Raw genomic sequence first — 18,362 nt, forward strand, 5'->3', positions numbered from 1 at the left:
AGCTCAGACAGACTAAGATACTCTCTTTTCTGTGTTTCTTGAAAGAGTGCTTCATATTTAATTTTTCCTACATGTTTCTGCAAATGTTAGTAAATAGAGTATACTCTGTAGGGAAACATTTTTTTAATAGAACTGGAATAACTGGGTGGCATGTGAGCCACTTCTGCTCTTTCTCAGCTCTGGAGGAAAGCTTGGCGACATAGTAAGGTCTCAAAGCACCACCCTTCACTGGTGGAAGCACACCAATGACAGTGATATTGTCCTAGAGGAAATATATCAACTTTTCTTCAGCTGGCCTTAATCCTAACTTTGCAAATATCCTAAGAAGAAATAAAACAATGGTTCATTTATAAATGTGACTCAAGCCTTTATATATGAAATGTCAATAAATTTAAATTTCCACTTGTTTAGCTGGAATAATGAGACTTAAAATCTATGTGTCACCTTATTTAGACACACAGATTTAGGCGCACATGAAAGAAATGCAAATATAAAGTTGCTGTCCAAAAGCACCCACAACTTAGCATAAATTACTTTTGCTGTTACATAAAGAATTTTTTCCATTGTATATTGTAGATGCTATTATTTTAAGTAAGGACTCCTGGTGAAGTTAAAATATATACTCCACAAATATTTAATGTTTGGATAATTTGTCAGGAGTAGCCTTATTACATAAAATGGGGGCAAATTTGTATTTAAATATCATGTAATTAGTTCCAAATTAAAACAGCATCAAATATAAATTGTTTATTTGTATAAATTACTTCACGCATAAAGGCTTAGTAGTAGGAAATATTGAAAGCCAGATGCTCTAACAAATTGTGACTAGGGAATCTTAAAACAGGTCATCACTTGGCCAGGAAGATTTGACATCTGACCTTTGATTTTTTTGAAATATGTTGCTTACTCAGCAAGAATGTCAAGCCCTGAATAATCTAATATTAAGGAGCTTCTTTCTCCTTTTGTGCTTCTACAAAGCTGGTAGTTACTGTGACAAGATTCAATACGAGGAATACTTTTTTGAACAAAGAACCTGAGATTTTTTTTTCTTGCCCTTATTCAGAATTAGCATGTAAATGGAAAGCAATGATATATGATCAATTAATAAGATGGAACCCAAAGTCCTATGAAACATCCTTTGTTTTTTCACTTTGTGGGACTTGTAGGTCTAAAATGTTTTAGGATTAGCTTCAAAGAACTAACATAAATATACTTTTGATGTTAAAAAGATAGTAAAAATCTATTTTAAGGAGTGTGATACTGTTGTGGAGAAAATAAAAAGGCAAGGAATTGGGAATTAAACTGGTTAAAGTTTAACTAAGCACTAAATTTTGGTTTGAAAATAGATATCCAGATGTTACTTTTATTTTACATAATGTAAACTCTTTGAGAACAATTTCCTGTTTAGCTAACACAGTGAGTTTTTGCTTTCAACACAGTGTTTACAGGAGTGCCCGAAGTTACCTCTCTTGCAGTTTGTTAGACTCTAACTCAAACTGGCATTAACTACATTGCTTGTTCACAATCAGGTTCCTTTGGTAGTTATATAGTTAACTACTTCTAATAGTTAGATGTAGGTAGACTCTATATATCTCTTTTCCCACAACGTAGGTATGAGTGGCATATTTATTTATTTATTTAAAAATAATTTTCACTTTTATTTTAGATGCAGGGGGTGCATATGGAGGTTTGGTGACTGGAAATAGAGATAATTGAAGCTACTCTTGAAGGGCTTTTGAATAGTCTTCCAAATGCTAATTATCCTTAGTATAAGTATTCTGCTTATAGTTTGCAGATTAAAGCCTATGCTTATGTATATATTGCATTGCCTATGATGACCTATTTTGTGTAAAATAAACATTTCCCCCAATATAACAATATGCTTCCTTGAAAACACCTTACGTAGCCAAAATGACATGATCTCACCTAACAAAGTTATTAGTTTGTTAGTATCATGTAATACTCACTCTATATTTAAATTTCTCCTATTTTTCCCTTTTCAAGTGGTTTAATCTGAATCAAGATCCAGTCTGAGTACATTGTTAAATCCCATGAGTCTCTTCTATTCTTTGAAAGTACCTTTTATAATGATACTCTGACTTGCTGAAGTCCTCCCAGTTGTCCTTTAGAAGATCTTATGCTGTTTGATCCCTTTCTTGTGGTGATGTTTTATTTGTTTCTTCATCTCCAGTAATCTCTGTAATCTGGCAGTCAAATCTAAAGGTTGCATTAAATTCAAGTTAAACATTTTTGTCAAAGTTAAAATCATAGGTGATGTTGTACACTTAACATTGCATCACATTGACGGTCATAAATGTCTGATTGTCCCACCAGTGGTGATATTAAATTGGGCCACAGGATCAAGGGAATATAAGTCTGATTCTTCTATCGCAAAATTACGTTTCTCAGATTGTGATCAAATTTTTTTGTCTAGAACTGTATGAATTTTCAGGTCACCAACAGCCATTTATGTTATTTTATTTTAACACCAACTGATAAGAGTTGGCTGCATCAATAATCTAATCAGGGCAAATAGTTATATCTATGATTCTTATCATTTATTTCACACTTATTAGTTAGCTTTCTTCGTCACGTAGACTGTTTTTTCTTCAACTGGGTCTATTTAATTTTCTAAATCACAATTCCTTCTAAAAAGTTGGAATAAATGTTAATTCTTTCTTTTGTTTCTACAATTTGGAGGCGCTGAGCAGATATCTGTCTTCAGAACTCTAATTGACCTGTCCAATGTGGGTGCTTTATAATACATATTCTATTAATTTTTTAAAATAATTCCCATTGTGCTTGTGCCAAAATGGCTATCCAGGAACAACTGTTATAGTGTATTGCATTTCTTATTTGTTTCTTGTTGTTATGTAAAATCCCCTAAGCATTTGTAAATATACTAATCATTGTTCTTTTTTTATTCATTGTATTTCCATGTAAGGGTGTATTTGATTCATTTACTGTAAGCTTTTCCTTCCAGACTTTTCCCATGATATTCCAGAATTTCCATTTCATCTTGATGATTTCATCTATAATATTTATTTGGTGCTGAGAAGGTTCCCACAAATTAGTCAGATTCCAATGCTGATATCCTGTTACTTTCCACCTGCTACCACTAACCCTCTCCTTGGGTATCCAGACAGATTATGGCACTGTCTTGTAGCTGCTCCCAGAAACAATTTATATGGCCAATATTTGTTACAGAATAAATACTGAGGATCTAGGACATCTGGCATGACATAATCTTTAGACAATTTTGATTAGTTGTAAGACTGTCTTAGATTTGGCATTACCCGGATTTGTCATTATGGGGTCCGCCTAGTTTGTCTTCTGGTGTTGTGCTGGAAACTGAAATAATCTGATGCATTAATTAGGCCAGTGTAACACATGAAATAGAGTGTGGTTGGACAGACAAGGGCCTCTGTGGAAGATTAGGCCAGTATAACACATGAAATAGAGTGTGGTTTGACAGACAAAGGCCTCTGTGGAAGAATATTACCTTGCCATCCATGTTGAAGAATTTTATAATAAATTACAAACAATATATAACAAAACATTTATGAAAGTAGGGACTAGTACTGAATCTCCAGAGTGAAGCCTCACATGTAACAGACTCTGAACAAATGCTGGTTGAATGAATTAATTTCAACTTACTCATCTGTAGGAATTAGAGATCCTTCAAAGAAATCCACAGATGAGAGTTGAAAAAATTGTCTTGTTGAAGCCTCCTCTTCTTTTTTTGAGACAGAGTCTCACTCTGTCCCTCAGGCTGGAGTGAGTGCAGTGGTATGATCTCTGCTCACTGCAACCTCCACCTCCCTAGTTCAAGCAATTCTCCTACCTCAGCCTCCTGAATAGCTGGGATTACAGGCGCCTGCCACAGCGCTTGGCTAGTTTTTGTTCTTAGTAGACAGGATTTCATCATGTTGGCCAAACTGGTCTCCAACTCCTGACCTCAAGTGATCCTCCCACCTTGGCCTCCGAAAGTGCTGGGATTACAGGCATGAGCCACACGCCCGGCTGAAACCTCTCGTAACTAAGAGTCTATATTGTCTTTTATTGGAAAGTGTGTCAAAGTTCTTTTGCCTTTCCTGAAGATGTTTATAACATAAAATGCTATCTGTTTTGTATCCTCTGACGTCAGTTTCTTACTGTTATTATTACTACATTTCAAGGTCACTTCAGAAATATTTGGTAGTAAAATAAAGGCTCTAATTAAAAAAAAAGTATTATGTTATTGATCATATCTTTGTTCTGTTGCCAATGTTTGCATGTCTAAAAACTCAGAAACACAATTTTTCCTAGTTGACTAGACATATTTAACCATGTATACTTACTAAAACAGGAGAAAATAGATGTATCAATCAGAATGTCAATAAAAATTTGTCTGCCAAGTAGAGCATATTGAGTACTCAGCATAGTTCTCCTCCCTTATGCCTACCCAAATCTATTGAGTTGTCTTCATGAACAGAGACTCAGAAGAATTTAATAACTTGTGTCACTAGAGTTGGCACTTGGCATACTCATTTTCTTTTTTTAAATTTTTTTTGAGACAGTCTCACTGTGTCGCCCAGGCTGAAGTACAGTGGCTCAATATCGGCTCACTGCAACCTCCGCTTCCTGGGTTCAAGCAATTCTTGTGCCTCAGCCACTGAAGTAGCTGGGACTACAGGCGCCCGCCGCCATGGCTGGCTAATTTTTGTGTTTTTAGTAGGGACATGGGTTAACCATGTTGGCTAGGCTGGCCTTGAACTCCTGACCTCAAGTGATGTGTCCTCCTCAGCCTCTCAAAGTGCTGGATTACAGGCGTGAGTCACCGTGCTTGACCTGGCATACTCAGTTTCATAATGATGGTTTAACTGTCAAATTAATAAAAAGTCCTACGCCCTGTCCTCCAGAAAGTGCTAGAAACCCAGCACCACTCAAATTAGGCTCTCCAAATTCTTCTTTCATAGATAACAAGAAGACCACTCCATGTTTGTCTATATATATATATGTATATTTTAAAAAATAGAAATAGCTAACATCAATAAATTGATTGAATGTAAGCTTTCCAATTATGACATATGAATTTCCATATATCTTTTATTTAGTTACCAGTTATTAATAGTTTGACAAACTAGCTTTATCTCCTCTCTCTCATTTTTCTTTCTTTCCTTGTTAACACTTTGAATAATGAAGAAATTTTAATGCATTATAATTCATTATGATGATTATTATTTTGATGTCATATTATCCCAAATTTGGCCGGAAGGAGCTTCTTCAGACCTGCTCTTTTATGTTTTTGCCATGATCATATTCATCCATTACATTGAATTCCTCTTGACTTCATGTCTTGGAAGATTTAAGCTTTAGATTTGTTACTGTTTTGATATTTCCCACATGCATTTCCACACAGATATAAATGACTTAGTCATTTGAAACAATTACTTGGTCTCCTCTATATCTTCAGGACAAGATGTTTTGAAAAGACAAAATTTAATGTTTTTATATACCATGGTAAAGTATGTCATTATTGTTATATTTTTAGGTAGAGTCTTGCTCTCTCACCCAGTCTGGAGTATAGTGGTGTAATCACAGCTCACTGTAGCCTCAATCTGGATCCTCCCACCTCAGCCTCCCAAGTAGCTGGGACTGCTGGAGTGCCATCACACCACCATTGGTTTTTCTTTTTTTTGTATTTTTAGTAGGGATGTGTTTTGCGATGTTGCTCGGGCTGCAACATGGCCTGAGCTCAAGCAATCTGCCTGCCCTAGCCCCCAAAGTGCTGAGATTACAGGTGAGAGCCACCGTGCCTGGCCAATTTATGTCTTTTTAAGAAAAAATATTTCTATTAAGTTCAAAGACTAGCATTAGAGATGATAACAATAGAGTTTAGTTGGCGTTTGCTTCTTGGTATAACTTTATCTGCAATTTTTTGCTCAATACCACTTTGTTAGTGTTAACTCTTTTATGAGATTCCTTGTGGGTTTTAAAATTAGATAAAATTTCATATACTTTCAGAATTCTGAATCCAGTTGAATGTTTAAAAACAAATTAAAATGCCATAGGAACTTTCAGATGAACAATCCAGCCTTGTTCAGAAATGCTAAATTACAGGACCTTTTCAAATAATTTTCCTGGTGAAAAAGTACTTTAATATTCACACAATGCCCAATGCGTGCCTTTTTCATAGAATGGCTTGATATGTGTTACTTCTTAAGGAAGCTATTACTTCTTTATAGTCCTTTCAGAATATTTTCTATACTTGTCACTAATGTTTTCACTTTGAAATGGAGAAAAATACATATTTCCAGAACTCAGTTATTCTCATGTCATATTTGAAATTTAAAAATTTTTCATCCCATGGGATATTGTTTATGTCATAAAGCAAGATTTATCTAAAATATGCACAGTTATCCTTGAAGGCTTAATTATAATTTCCCAATATATGTAGGTAGTCTTTTGCTCCACAATGATCCTGAGGGATAAGAAAGTTTTATTTTTAGTCCCAGATCTTTCATTAACCAGCTCTATTATTACCTTAGGTAAATTAGTTGACTAATAATTTAGTCAATTTTTTTGATAAAAAAGTATCTGAAAATGTACAATATATGGGAGAGTCAATTCTTTGGGTTTACTTTTTCTATATGCAAAACAGGAAAGTTTGACTAGGTAATTTCAAAATCTTTCCTAATTTTAAATTGTTGTGACTCTGATAACAGATTTAAAATTTTATTATCTGAAGAGAGTATTCAGAGAAGAAGCACTTTCTTTTATCTGCAAATTCATCTTTTGCTAGAGGTGGAGATAAGTAGCTGGAATTACAGGATGGATATAATGTACTTCTGCTAGCTCTTTCCTTGCACGTATTTTACAAATACAAAGTATCGCATATGAATAACATTGCTGTACTGAACGGTACATCCTCTGCTTTACATGTAGAGAGGTGGATGGACGGGAGATGAGGCAATAGTTCTTTTTTTCCCTTTCTGAAATTTTAAAATGTGTTAATGCTGGCTCACACCATTCTTTCACATGAGAAGATACTAGGACAAACATGTTCATCTGAGAGACGTTGCTGCTTCTGTAGCTCGAAATATCTCTCCAGTCCTAGCTCTCTACCCCTTGGGTTTAACCACATCCAATTATTTTCTAAGACTCCATAAAGGATTCACTGCGCTCATAACAATAGGCTATCTCCTTGGGGCACTGGTTCATCTGCTTTCAAATACGTTATTGAAGAAAATTCATTCGTTTCAAAGATCCAGTATTTCTTACAAACTTTCTGGAAAATATTCCCCCAAATGTTCTAACTTAGATATCCTCTTACTGCTGGCTTAATGATCAAAAGGAGTTAGAGAGCATGAAGCATTTTGAAGCTGAAGTGATTTAAATGCCTGTTCTGCCATATCCCTTGTTCTTGAATGTGTTCACTCACTTGCTGAATTTGTAGAACCAATTTAGGAGAAGAACAATGTTTCTGCGTCCCCTAAGAAATTCCTCAAATTCCTCACAGTGACAATCAAAAGAAAATCTGATTTGCTCTTTGTGAGAGCATTTCTTATATACTCTCAGTAGCAGTAAAAGTTTTGATTGCTCTGGTTTCAAAAAGAAAATTACAAAATTTTTAAATTTCTTCTCCCTTTAAAAGCGTAGCTTAGCGCTCTGCAGTATATAAAAACACAATTAACTGCAGACAGAGTACCTAAGGCGTGAACTTTGTAATCAGACAGACGTCGATTGAAATGTTAGCTCAGACATTTGCTAGCTCTGTGATTGTAGGTATTGCTTTTAAGAAATCTGACTCTCAGTTTTTCATCTGTAAAATGAGACCCAATGTTTAATGCTGTAAGTTTTAAATGAGATAATACATGCAATATACTTACAACAGTCCTTGGAGCATATGACATGCTCAGTAAACAATAGCTGTCTGCTAACCTTTTAATTTTAGCTATTATTAACTAGCTCTTAACCTTTTAATTTTATCTCTAAAATTTGATGACTATTTTAAAAATGTGACTAAAATATTAGTATTGCTCTTCAAAAAAACGACCCATGATTTCTTGCTATCATTAAATATTCAGTGTTCCTATTCCCACACTAGGTTGATTCAAAGTAGGATCTAAACAAGGGCCACACATTAAAGTTGATTGACATTTGTCTTAACAGTTGTTCATCAGTAGGTTTATTTCTTTTTTCTTTTTTGAAAATTGGTTTCCATTTGTTTAAAAAATACATAACTAATTCTGTAACATTTCTCACATTCTTGTTTGTCTGGTTGTAACTGCCACAGTGTTATTGAAAATGTTAACTTAAAAAAATAAGAATTTAAAATTTAAATGAGGTAGTAATTTAGCAAGATCCAACCAGACTTTAAATTCTATGAGATCATGCTTTTTTCTTCTTTGCATCCTATGGGGTGTGAGGATACAGTGCTAGGCAAATAAGAAATACTTGTTGCTTGATTAATTATTCCTATAGTTTGAATATTTGTCCCCTCCAAAACTCATGTTGAAATGTAATCTCCAATGTGCAATATTGGAGAGGTGGGGCCTTTAAGAGGTGATGGGGTGATGAGGGCCCTGCCCTCATGAATGGACTAATTCATTCATGGATTAATGGGTTAATGGATTAATGGGTTGTCATGGCAGTGGGACTGGTGGCTTTCTAAGAGGAAGAAGAGAGAACGAGCACCTCAGCACACTCAGCTCCTGTCCATGCGATGCCCCTCACTGCCTCAAGACTCGTCGGAGAGTCCCCATCAGCAGGAAGGCTCTCTCCAGATGTTGCCTCTCAACCTGGGACTTCTCAGCCTCCGTAACTTTAAGAAATGCATTTATTTTCTTTATAAATTACCCAATTTCAGGTACTCTGTTATAAGCAACAGAAAACAGACTAATACAATTATTGAGAGAAATACCCCTGCATTTAACTAAAATATATTAACGTTTATATTAGAGATAAAGTAAGAATTAAGAGTTTCAAGGCCAGGCACGGTGGCTCACACCTGTAATCCCAGCACTTTGGGAGGCCGAGGATTAGCCAGGCGTGGTGGTGGGCACCTGTAGTCCCATCATGCCGAGATCATTCCACTGCACTCCAGTCTGGATGACAGAGCAAGACTCTGTCTCAAAAAAAAAAAAAAAAAAAAAAAAAAAAAAAAAAAAAAAAATTAAGAGATTCAAAATTTGGTCTTGCTTTTGCCATCATTTTGCTAGTTTCACTCTGAAAAAAATGATTAAATATTTCTAAGCTCAAGCTTGCCTTTTTTTTTTTTTTTTGGTCTCATTGATTTGCCATGAGAATGAGAAAATATATGAATGGTAATATAAATGCTAGTTAAATAGTAACTGTTATTCTTGTTGAATTAAAAATGCATAAATACTTATATTTAATTTTTAACATCAGCAGTTAGATAAAAGACTCGATGGCCTTGCTGGTTGAAAAGACACCCTTATATTTTACAAATGGAAAATGATTTTTCCTACTTAGCTTCCAGGTCTATGTTTGCCATTATTGTGCAGTTTTATATGCCACATTATAATTGGAGAATGAACATTTTCCTGATTTTCTCACCAAGTGAGGATTCAGTTGCAATAATGATGATTGACTTGTATGGCAAAATGAGACCATAGACTTTGCCTTATGTACCCAGAACTCTTGATCAGGCCAGCTTCAGAGATCTTCTGAAAGAAGGGAGGACTCATCTCCATCCAAATAAAGCAATTGAGGAAGTATCAACAACTTTTTATCAAAGACTGAATTAATGAAATATTTACAGAAATAAATACACATGCATTTAAATACAAATGTCATTCCAAAAAATGTCATTCCAATGAATATGAAATACATTTGTAATAAGGGTCATTTGAAGTAAAAACAAGACCCTAATTTCAGTTTTAACAAAGGCTCAATGAATGTGTAGTGTCTAGGCACCTAATATGTTTAATGGTTTAAAAAACAGCTTTTAAATTCCATTTAGGACTCATTTAGATTCACAATTAAGATATGTGTTATAATACTCGGAAAACTACAGCGAATGACCAGGAACAGTGTAGTTGCAGAATTACAGGAATGTTGAACACACAAGGCAGACTCTGCATGAAGGTATAGCTGGAGGTTTGCATCTACCTACTCTTTAGGTTTGGACATAAGGTCTTATTAATAAAGGAATAACAAGGCATACCTGCATATACAAATGAACCAGAGCAGTGATTCTCATCCTAGGGAGACGATTTAAAAAATACTAATATTCAGTTTTCGCCCAAGATGCATTACAACTCAGAATTTCTGGAGATATGGCCTAACATTTATTACTGTTAGTAAAAATGTTGGAATTCTTTCCCTTCAATTTTATCCTCAGTTCAAAATGGAGATGCTGACAAAATTAATTTTCAAAATATATATAACACTTGTAAATTACAATAGGTCAGGAAGGAAGCAAAATGAGGTAGCGGTTATTTTTGTGCCCTCTGTGAGCGCAGTTACAAACTCCAGACCAAACCATTGTTTGGGGTTTCAGCTCCTTGAAATGGCTTCTTTTCTCATCCAGAGATTACCTCCTTTCCAAGATTAGTGAAATTTAAAGACTATGTAGACAAGTTAGGTTTTCTAACAAGGGTGTTTTTTTTTTTTTTTCTTGAGACCTCTTTTATATGGAAAATATCTTAGGAAAGTCATTTAGTCAATAAAAAAATATTAAGGAAAGAATTTTTCATGATTCATCATAATGAGCAGAGTAAAAATAGGTAAAAATAATCTGGTACAAAATATCAATGTTTTTGACATTTTTTTCCTCAAGAATTGTTGAGAGAGTTTTAGATGTGTAAACCTGCTAGAAACAAAAGAGGTCTTTAGAAAATATGTTTTTTTTAAAAGAATGGTTTATATCTGTGAACAGAAGAAAAATAAAGGTTCTTTGTCTAACTTATTTCAAACTCTTGAGTTGTGGTTTATGGAAGTTAGAATATTTCACCATGTATCCTACAGCTTTGACTATTTTGAGTTATTTATTGTTACTGCCAGTATTAAAGTAAAAAGATGAATCAGTTAATAAGAAAAATTTTTAAAGTTGTAAATTTTCAGAGTTATGAGTTTTTGAAAAAACATGCAAATATCCTATTAGTTTTTTCTTTTCTTATTAAGTCATGATTCAATTACTCTTTGAAAACAATCATCATTTTTCCTTTATATTTCATTTACATTGTGTGCCCAATTATTTTTCATTATTGGTCAGACTTAACACATTCTTTTGAAAGGAGAATAGATAGATACTTCTCAAGGTCCTTCCAGACTTATATTTTAATAAATTTATGACTAAAATTAATCTTCTCCACACATTGGTGAGTTAATTCTCTTGATCTGCATGGTAGAAGCACAACTTTGTCAGTTTCAAACTACTAAAGGCAGCTATAAAAGCGTAAGCATTTATTGAATGATCTGGATTCCGTAGTATATAATCAGAAAATAGCTTTATTTTTCCACCACTATATATCACTGCTGATTTTTGGACTTCTCCTTTTCCACTATTTGACAGCATTTTTTTTTTTTTAACAGATCTCTTAGTTTGTCAGTCATTAACAGTGTTTATTTATTTATTTATCTATTTATTTATTTATTTATTTATTTATTTATTTTTGAGACGGAGTCTCGCTCTGTTGCCCAGGCTGGAGTGCAGTGGCCGGATCTCAGCTCACTGCAAGCTCCGCCTCCCGGGTTTACGCCATTCTCCTGTCTCAGCCTCCCGAGTAGCTGGGACTACAGGCGACCCTCACCTCGCCCGGCTAGTTTTTTGTATTTTTTTAGTAGAGACGGGGTTTCACCGGGTTTGCCAGGGTGGTCTCGATCTCCTGACCTCGTGATCCGCCCGTCTCGGCCTCCCAAAGTGCTGGGATTACAGGCTTGAGCCACCGAGCCCGGCCTTATTTATTTATTTTTTGAGATGGAATCTTGCTCTATTGCCCACGCTGGAGTCTGGTGGCACGATCTCGGCTCACTGCAACGTCCGCCTCCCGGGTTCAAAGAGATTCTCCTGCCTCAGCCTCCTGAGTAGCTGGGACTACAGGCATGCACCACCATGCCCAGCCAACTTTTTGTATTTTTAGTAGAGATGCACTTTCACCATGTTGGCCAGTCTGGTCTCAAACGCCTGACCTCAGGTGATCCACCCACCTTAGCCTCCACAAGTGCTAGGATTACAGGCGTAAGCCACGGCGCCCGGCCACCAAGTGTTTAAAAGTCCATTCTAAACCAGCATTCTAATCTTGCCTCCAGTTTAAAAATTTTTCCCTTTAGGCTTAGCATGGACTCTGTTTTTTTTTTTTTTTTTTGAGATTGAATCTCGCTCTGTCGCCCAGGCTGGAGTGCAGTGCTGTGATCTCACTCACTGCAACCTCCACTTCTCGGGTTCATGCATTCTCCTGCCTCAGCCTCCAGCTGGACGCTGTTTCAGGAATTAGTGATGTGGGTGGGGACAGGTGAGGTGTTAACTCTTTTTTCTGTCTCCTTATTTCACATCCTCTTTCAGTTCCAGCTCACTACGCTGTTCTTGGCTCTTCCAGCGTCCAGGTCGGGGGCAGGGGTGTGATGAGAGGTAAAGAGGTTAAAAAGGAGGCAGTAAAAAGGGGTTAAGATCATGAACTCTTGAGTGAGAGACTTGGGATCGGAGCCCCTACCACCCACTAGCTTGGTCACCTTGGTTGTGTGTCTCCACAGTGTCCCTTCCTCACAATCCCAATAATGACTTTTTAAATAATGACTTATAGTCCTGAGAATCATATAAATTGATTTATGTAAAGCATTTACTCAGTAATTGTTAGGTGTTACTGGATATTTTATGGGATTCATTATTATTCTTTTTTTTCTGGGTCTTTCTTTCTTTCTTTCTTTCTTTCTTTCTTTCTTTCTTTCTTTCTTTCTTTCTTTCTTTCTTTCTTTCCTTTCTTTCTCTCCTTCCTTCCTTCCTTCTTTTTCTTTCTTTCTTTCCTTCTCTCTCTGTTTCCCTCCCTCCCTCCCTTCTTTCCTTCCTTTCTTCCTTCCTTTTTTTTTTTTTTTTTGAGATGAACTCTTATTCTGTTGCCCAGGCTGGAGTGCAGTGGCATAATCTTGTCTCACTGCAACCTCTGCCTCCTGGGTTCAAGCAATTCTTCTGCCTCAACCTCCCGAGTAGCTGGTATTATGGGCATGTGCCACCATGCCTGGCTAAGTTTTTGTATTTTTAGTACAGACGGGGCTTCACCAGGTTGGCCAGGTTGGTCTCGAACTCCTGACCTCAAGTGACCCACCTACCTTGGCCTCCCAAAGTGCTGGGATTACAGGCATAAGCCGCTGTGTCTGGCCTGGGGCTGTTTTACAAATGCCGATTACCTTGGCAGGTGTTCATCACTAGTTCTCTTTTGTGGGATGGTTTTCTGTGTTCTCTGCCTTCCTCTCCACCCACAGGGATCTTTGCACTGTAGTTTCCTGGTGTTTGTAATGCTCTTACTGGCTGACCTCAGTTCTTACCCTGCTAGACTCATGCAGTTTCCTTCCCAGAGCAGGCAAAATGATGGAAAATGGGAAAATTCATGCATCTAGGGCCAGCTAAATGCTGGAGGTGTAGGCCATTTTGCCTGTAAGTGTCTGTTCTTGCTCTACCATTATGGGCTGTTCCAGTGGTCTCCTGCTTACAGATTCCTTTAGAGTGCCTTCATTTCTTCATGCATGGAGAAATACCTGGAGACATGTCAGAGCTTCCCCAAATACTCTCATCAATTTGCCTACAGAGTGTTGCCACTCAGCAAACTTCCACCTAAGGAGTGAACTATCTCTTGGAGAAAACTTTCATCTCTGAGTGGTCCTCTTAGGGTCCCCTTTCCTTGGCTTGCTTTTAGGGAAACACACCCCTGTCCTCTCATGTAGGTGAAGGGAGACACCATGGTATTCTTTTCCTTTAATTCATTTCAAAAACTCCCCCTCTTCAGTGAATCTCTAATCTTCTCCTAAGTAATCACTGTGTACATTTGCAAGCTTATATTTTACTAGACAAGATGTATACCAAAGGAATAATCTACACGTAATTTGTGGATTGCAATTGTTGTGTGGCAGTATGGATTTCTGACTCCCCTCCCCTCATCTCCCCACCACATGTCTCATGTGAAGACTGACTCTTATTGAGAGCCAGAATACAAGGCTGTGGCAAATTTGATTCAAAAAGGAGACAGGTATTCTTTAGTACAATAAAGTGCAAACAATATACTAATATGTGGTAGTATGAAGAAGCTAATGGCCTTATACCGAAAATGTAAAAGACCGACCTTAATGAAGATTTTTTTCTCTTCTCTCTTCTGCCTTCAGCAACTGAAAATCTCTGCAACAACTTGGCAATGGAATGTGAAGGAGCCGAACAAGGAAGGACCAGACGACTGACTCATGGGGTTTGGTTGAAGGAGATGAGGGCAAGGAGAAAAGGGATATGAAGAGGGTTGTAGAGGCTGTGGGAGGAAGGAGATAGAAAAGGCCTTCGGCAAAGATACTTTTCTGCCTACATCTATGTTGGCCATATGGGGATGCCATAAATACTTTGAACACTGGAGGAGCTAGGTGTGGCACCAGACATCAAGATGGCCCTTAAGGATTCTAGCCTCCTGGTATTCATGTTCTTATATAGTCTCCTCCAACATTGAAAAGGGCTGACCTGTGTAACCAATAGGATATTGTGGGAATGATGGAGTTTGTCTTTTGAGGCTAGATCATGAAAGACATGTGGTTCTTGGACCACTTAATCATGGAGAAGATGGCTGCCATGTTGTGAAGATTCTCAAGCAGCTCTGTGGAGAGGTCCATAGGTGAGGAACTGAGACCCCCCTCCAAGTGAGCAATCTTGGAGGTGGATCCTTTCCTCTCATTCAGGCCTTCAGATGACTACAGCCTGGGCTGGTATCTTGACTACAACTTTATGGGGAACCCTAAGGCAACAGCAGCTAAGATTCTCCTGAATTCCTCACCCGAAGAAACTATGAGATAATAAATCTGTGTTGGTTTAAGCCACTGTGTATTGAGATAACTAATTATGTGGCAATAGAAAACTAATATGCTAAGAGATGAATTAAATAGAGAATCCACTCCAAGATTCCACTGTCCATTTGTTTATTCTTTTAAATTCTGTGTCTGCCTGACTGGCCCACAAGACTCTAGGATTATCAAGTATACTACCCTACCCTTACATAATAAAGCGTGTAGGCTGGGTGAGGTGGCTTATGCTGGTAATCCTAGTGCTTTGGAAGGCTGAGGTGGGAGGATTACTTGAGGCCACGAGATCAAGATCAGCCTGGGCAACATCGTGAGGCCAGGAGATCAAGACCAGCCTGGGTGACGGAGTCAGACTCTGTCTCTGGAAGTAAGCAAACAGATAGTTAAATAAATAAATAAAATAAAGGGTGTGGTGTTTTGGTTACAATTTTAAGTGCCGAAAGGAGAAATATAAGATACAATGAAATGATATAACTCATTAACACTGTTATTATTTACATGTAAAAGTAACTAAATACAGTTGTGAGATACTGAATAATATGAGTAAAATTATATGGTGTGCACCTGTCATACAGTCATCAGTTCCACATGCTCCTGCTGAAAATAGCTGAGCCCTTAGTTCCTCGGTACCATTGACCTTTTCTTTAAAAAAAAAAAAAAACATTAAATCTATTTCTACTGTAATTTGCTATCACATATTGTCTCCTCTCCCTTTTAAAAACAACGTTATTTCTCTCTCTTTTTATAATAGAGTATTCTGAAGTCTTCTGTTTGTATTCTACATTGCAGCTTCATTTCAAATCCAAATCCTTACAATTGGCATTGCTTAGCAAATTAACAATGATATACTTCGGTAGATATCTTGTTATGATTGCTATTGTTTTATGTAACAATTTGGCAATTGCATAAAAAGACATGTATCAATGATTCTAATAATTGAAATGCCATTTCCAGTTCCCCTTTAAGTGGAGGAGAACCTATTCAAATTAATTCATTTTTAAAAACCCCACTGTTGCAAGGCAATTTTAACAGAATGATACCACTATCTCCCTTGCTCAGAGGTTGCTATTTACATATTTAACATCCCGAATCTCTAAAGGGAGTTCAATATCATGTAAGCATTAGCATAAGGCAAGCATGTGAACCAGATACATCTACCTATCGCTTTTTACTTGGTGTTTTTCCTCCTTTAACTTTGTCATCAAACTCAGAAACCGTCAGCTTCTGGCGCCCTCTTGTGGACAAATGCTCCTACTGTTTTTGGCAGCTCTCTTGTTTAGGGAAGTTTGAAAAAACGAATCATTTTCTTATTTATTTACGCAAAATAATTTGAATTTCTGAAATAGTGTGGCATTTGTTGCTCAGTTACAGAATTGGAGAACTGAGAGAAATTTCTGTTAAAGCAAGCATAAGGCATTGAAAAAAAAAACCACTCCCGATAAAGCAATGAAATTCCTACTACATTTTTGATTTGTTAGATGGGATTGTTGGTTCTAACTTGTATTGATAATAATTAATTGCAAGAATACCAATCATGTCTGCTTCCTTCCTTCTCAATTTAGGACTTGACTAACGGGGAGGCTTCCATTCAGCATTTGTTTTCCCAGCTCCAGGGTCAGGACTCACCATGATCACTGGAGCCCCGGCGGTCTGCTACTGCAGGATGGGTCCTCCAACACAATTCCATAACCCATCCTACTGCCATTCCTTTCCTAGCGTCTCCTACAACAGTGTTCTCCTTTGGCCCATCCTCCTCATCCTGTCCTCCACTGACACATTAATTTTCCTTCTTGTGTTCAGGAAAGCTTAATTGAGCATCAGTGGGCATTTAAGATGAGCTGGAGTCTGAGTAACTAACAGTAGAGGGATTAGCACAGTGCTAATGTGATAATAGGGCTTAATGAGTCAGGGTATAACCCATGCCCAGACCATACAAAGCTAGGAAAAAAATTAGGCTCATAGCAGTGGTCATGTAAATTATTTCTTTGACTGTATACCTGCCTTTGTGAGATCTCCAGCCGCTTCCAGGTGTCCCTATCTCAACTATTTCTGGGAGTTCCTGTAAATTCCCATAGGTGTTCAAACAGTTTTCTTGGCCACCACACAAACACTTTCCTTTCTTTAGCTGGACTCTAGGAGATGCAGGCTGCCACGTGTTGCTTGTTTGTGTATATGTAGGTGTCTCATGAATGTGTTGCCCTGAGGTGGCTGCTCTTGCCTTGTTAAGGCCAGCTGAGGTCACTGGGGCAATGCTCTGTGTCGAGACATGTCTTGGTCACTGCTGATGTGCTAGTGCTCTAGGTATGTCAAGGCTTCGCCAAGTTTTTTGACTTTTTAGATCTGTATTGGCTTCATTTCCAAATGCGAAAAAATCCCACTCTTGTTCTATAGTCTTCCAAAGTTCAAAAGTAGTGCTGTTTTGTGTGCTCAGTATCTCTCAGACCTTTGAGCTAGGCAGCTGTCTTATATTTCTGCCAAAGGCTCCTCCCCTCGGGTTCCCGGAGAGACAGAAGGAAGAGAGAGCCTATGAGGAAGAGAGGAAGTCACAGAACGAGATGAGACGCACTCGCTTTATATCACTCCTCGCACTCTTTTACTCAGGGCATTTTTATTAGATGAAACAGTAAACATCACTTCTCTTTCTTTGCTCTAAGGCTATTTTTAATTTTCTCAAACTGATTCCTTGTGGCTCTGATTCATCCATTCTCCAGAAATGCTCAGGCACGTCTGCATCTAGGAAGAATGCAACTTAGGTGTGTGTGGGATTCTCTCCATATTAGTTAATGGTGACAAAGGCGATAGTGGACAGTGGTGACCAGGTTATGAGGAGGGAAGGAACCTCTTTAGAGGAAAAATATTGGCAGCCCTCATATTTCTAAAATATTGCAGAAATTGCTCTTTTGGGGGGAGTACATCCATGAAAACTTTCAGTACAGTTTCAAAAGTGCTTGAATGTATCATGAGAGCATAATACTAAAAATCTCACACTCTTCTGTCTTATAAAGTACTCCCACTTTGTGATGTGTTCAGCAAACATGCCAAATTATTATTAAGCTCATCGTTTACAAATACTAAAGTTATAAGACACCTAATGGCCAAACAAATGCATATATAAGTAAATAGGCATTACCTAAAGGCATTATCTGTTATTAGAATCATCGGTACATATCCTTTTATGCAATTGCCAAATTGCCAGATTATTACATAAAACAATAGAAAGCATAACAAGGTATGCTAATTTGACTGCTTAGCTAGAAATTTGCATAAAGACATTTTTGTTTCTTCTATTTTGCAAGGTAATTATATTAAGATGCTCCCACCTCCCCATTTCTGCTGCTCACATTTTATGGCCCAAAAATACAAAAACA

The 18,362-nt window shown here is 37.2% G+C and overlaps 1 long non-coding RNA gene across 1 annotated transcript in view; it reads left to right on the top strand.

Annotated features, from left to right (window-relative positions):
- Window positions 1-15,092, top strand: part of LOC106998871 (uncharacterized) — a 67,576-nt gene extending 52,484 nt beyond the window's left edge. The window contains exon 5 of the long non-coding RNA XR_001445435.3: window positions 14,320-15,092. This is a non-coding gene — a long non-coding RNA (uncharacterized LOC106998871). The remainder of the gene's footprint in view (window positions 1-14,319) is intronic.
- Window positions 15,093-18,362: the final 3,270 nt, after the last annotated feature.

This window comes from Macaca mulatta, chromosome 6 (assembly GCF_049350105.2).
Source record: "Macaca mulatta isolate MMU2019108-1 chromosome 6, T2T-MMU8v2.0, whole genome shotgun sequence".
In the NCBI taxonomy this organism is placed as follows: domain Eukaryota; kingdom Metazoa; phylum Chordata; class Mammalia; order Primates; family Cercopithecidae; genus Macaca; species Macaca mulatta.